Genomic DNA, 4,636 nt, shown 5'->3' with positions numbered 1-4,636 from the left:
TCCATATTTTGACACGATAACAATTAACGTTCTTATTTTTTATTATTTATCTATTTATCTATTTTCGAAAGAGTGTCACGTCTAAGTGTAGAAGGAAAACACAAAGTTATGCAAAATTTGTGTCGACAATTGTCTAAAGTTCCGACTTTTTTTGTCTTTCACTTTAATAAGAACGTGAATTTATGAAGTGAATTTATTCGACACAATATGATTCAACTCAGAAAAATAAATAAAAGCTAACGTAAATTAAGATTAAAGTTAAGGTGTTATTAACGACCCTTACTCCTTTTCAAAACATTCTTAAACTTTGTGACATATTTACAGTCTATGGAGGTCAGACGCGAACGAACACTCCATAATTTTATTATACCATATTTCTTCAAACTGAAACATAATTATCAAAGTATACTTACGCAGATAGATATGAAAAATCTTTATTATAATTTGTGCCTATTTCCATTCAATGGAGGCCAGCCGCGAACGCAGACCCCACAATTTTATTATATCACCCCTATTTAAGTTGAAACATACTTATCAAAGAATTATTATGTACATATATATGTAACCAACCCCTTGTAAACGGTTTTTTTTTCATTTTTTATTTCCATACTTTGGGGGCCAGGCGCGAACACAGGCCCAACAATTTTTATGAACCACCATTCTGTCAGATCGGAAATACCCATTCCTGATCCTCGATACAACTTCTATCATTATATGTAATCAGTTTTTTTTAAATAGTCAACCATATAGGAGCCTATTCGTGACCAGACACACACACACACACTCACACAGACGTCCAGCTTTATATATATATATATATATATATATATATATATATATATATATTAAATTAAGAAATTTATTCATACAAACATCAATGGCTACGTATGTGCATACATGTTTCTGTAATCACCCGCATTGGGGGATTACGTCAGGCAAAGAATTATCGTCGAGAACTGATATTTCAAAGAAAAACATTTTCTTACTTCGTTTACCAAGTTAGAATGTAACATGGGTGGGGGTTATGAGAGGGGAAGGGATAAGAAAGATCTTTGAACATAATACACCTCTTTTTTTTTACTTACCTTTTTTTATATTTCTTTTTGGAGTTTATCTATCCCATCTTTTGGCTTTTACGGTATAAGGCACTTAAAAATTTAGAATTTTTGTATTGCGATCAATAATTAAAAGCATTCCTCGTGGCTATTGAGTGCTGACCGGTGTATTTCAATTCTCCCATACACACATACACACACAATCAAGAAGCAAACATACATATATAACTATACTCAGGAGTTGATATACACCGCTCGCAGTATATTACTCACACACACGTACTGAAAACATGAAATGCCTATAAATATACACAAGATTAAAATTAAAATAAAGTAAATAAATAAAATAAATCAAAAATAAAAATAAACAACAAAACATAAAATAAATGAACAAATAAATAAAAATAAACATAAACCCCGAAGTTTATCCACCTCCTCCTGCGTACATATATATATAAATACACGTATAACCACTCACGCGTTGATGCACCCTTGTATATATACACACATATACACGTATAGGCCGTCGGCCCAGAGTGAAAATTCTTAATTTTAATGAGATGTAAAAGGGGTGGGCATGATTTTTGGATATAATATGTATAAAATCATAAGAAACATGGAAAAAAAATTCACAAGCAAGATTATGGTGCATTAATAAATAATTTTAATTTTAATGCACAAAAAAATGCTAACTGTTAAGTTGCCTTCGTACAAAAAAGTAGCCATTCAGAATACTTCTTTTATTTACTCCTTACAATCTACCAATCACAATCATCGTAGTGCGAGTTAAAAATTCAATATGGCTGCCTCCAGTGAAGAAGAAATGTTTGTAAACAAAGACAAAAAAGAGTGCGTTATGTGCATATTTCCAACTAAAACATTGAATGTTAGATCTTTTTCAGTGAAGACATGGACGCACTTTTTAGAATATGTTAAAAAATGGAAAGGTTTACATGGACCACAAGCAGAAATTGCGAAAAACTTTGACTTAAGCTGTGATTCAACTGAAATACCACCTCGTGTTGGGTTTCACCAAACTTGTTATGCACGTTTCACGGATTATCAGAAAATTGAAAGAATTCAGAAAAAACTAGAAAAGAATACTGATAACGTTTTCGAAGGTAAGTTTAAGCTTTTAATAATTTTTATTTTTATTGATACGTATTTGGAAAGAGACAATTTTTCTTATACTCCCTCTATTCACTTAGGCAAGTACGTGTGAACTGAACAGCATGAAAAATTTTATGGTAGGAAAAAATGGATTTAGAGTAACATTTCGTATATAAATTTAATGGAAAATCATCCTCCATTTCCTGGAGACTATTGTTAATTTTTTTTACCATTAACCCTAAGTCTGAGTGCCAAGATTGTAATTTACCCCCTCCTCTCCCAATAAAAAAACGCACATAATTTATCTTCACTAGAAAAAAGGTCAACACCTCTAAATTCTAAAATATATTTATTCAATTAATTGATTTTTAATTTTTTTTTTTTTTTTTGTAAACTTCTAAGTTGTACAATCTTTTTTCTTCTCGGGGGAGGGAGCGATTTAAATGAGGGTGTTAATCTACATTAATATCTTTTCAAACAATTGAATATGTACATAAAAGTTGGCATCTGTTTTAGAAAATTTCACTTGTAAAGAAAAAAAAAAACAAAAAAACTAGAGTTTATTTCTATTTACTTGCCTCCCCCACGAGAACATAGATACAAAACAGGGTTTTATTGTGGGTAAAATTTAGTTCACCAAAAATGTATTCTGATTGGAACAAAAATTACAATTGCCTCAGTTTAGAAAGATTTCTCCTTCACAAATCTGAAACAAAAGATAACCTGTATTATCAGAATAAAGGGTACACTTTGCTCTTAGCCAAATGCTGTTACTATTTAACAGTTTTCATAATTTCAATAATTTTAGCTATTGGTTTTAATCTGGAAATGTTTCATTTCTTTTATGATTCTAAATATAGATACAACTGTCTATGGTACCATTTCTTGATTCTAGCACTTCCACAATCACTCACTTGACAATCTATTCCATTAACCTTTATCCTCGTGTGGCTTTTAGCCTTGATAAGTGGTAACTCACTAGTAAAATAAAGTGCATTGCATATTGAATTTACCTACCAATTCCAATGATAAATATATTGCATGATTTTGTAAACATCCCTTGGTCCGATTAATAATGAGTCACCAGACGATTTAATTGTAGAATGTAAATTAATAACATACAATTTTTTCACAGAAGTTTTATCAGCACTATACAAAAAAAATCTTACATTTTTAATGAAATGTTTTGGATTTATGAAATAATGATTGGGTATTTTTAATTTGAACTTTTCCATATACTTTGTTATTTCAAATGCATATTAAACTCCTAAATATATTTATTTTTACAGGGTCCCCATCTCAAGAAAACATTGATGCGACTACTGCCGAAAATGATGATCCACCAGCTAAAAAAAGACGGGTTCTTCGTTCCAATTTTGATCGACCATCTTTGCCAGCTAGATCAGAGCATATTTTACCAGATGTTTGCATACTATGCCAAAAAGTAAAAACTATAGTGTGCAAAGGATCTGGCAAAAGAAACAGGGAAAAACTTGTCAGATGTTCGACAATAGAAGCTGCTAATTTACAACGAGCAGCAGAAGAAAATGAAAATGAATCACTCCTCATGCAAATAAGGAATAAAGATTGTGTAGCAATCGAAGTGAAATATCATAACTCATGTTACCGTGACTTCACTCGATATTTAACCAAACCAACCAAAACCAAACACTCTGAGCAAACTTCATATGCTAAAGCATTTGAGGTCTTTGCGAAATTAGTCCAAACAAGGATTATCGAAAACAAGGAAATCATGAGACTTAAAAAATTGAAAGATTTGTTTGTCAAACAGATTAAAGAAACACATGGAGTTGATGCGCATTTATATAAAACAGGATATTTAAAACAAAGATTAATGAAAAAATTTCCTCAATTATGCTTCATCACTCCTAAAATGAGATCACAAGGTGACATCGTGTATGTAAATGACATTACAGTGTCTTCTCTTGTAGAGGAAAAACAGTACTCCATGAGGAAACACATACCACAACTCCAAGTGAAACAGAGTCGTCAGAAAATGACACAAACCAACAAACAAGTCATGTACGCTCAGATCCAAATCCTCTTTCTAACTTGTACATAACAGCTATGGATCTGAGAAATATTATTCAACAAGTAAAACCTCCTTCGTTATGGCCGCCAACAGCAGAAACATTAAATTTGCAGGAGGCTGAAAAGATGGTGCCCCATATTTTATTTAACTTTCTTGCATGGATAGTTGGGGCATCTGAAGATTTGTGCACAGAAAAAATAATGGACATATCTGCATCCGTCTATAGAAAGATTTTGTCTATTTCACAAGACATTATATTTTTGTCTTCTAACGGACGTACATTAATGCCAAAACATTTATCACTTGGTATGGCTGTACGCCATCTGTCTGGATCTGCCCAAGTGATTGGTTTATTGAATGGTTTGGGACATTGTGTTTCTCATTCGGTGGTTTTAAATCATGATACAGCACTAGCTGA

The sequence above is a fragment of the Euprymna scolopes genome, chromosome 27, assembly GCF_053919585.1.
Source record: "Euprymna scolopes isolate OS-2025 chromosome 27, ASM5391958v1, whole genome shotgun sequence".
NCBI classification, from domain to species: Eukaryota; Metazoa; Mollusca; class Cephalopoda; order Sepiida; family Sepiolidae; genus Euprymna; species Euprymna scolopes.
Note: the sequence above shows the minus strand (reverse complement) of the source record.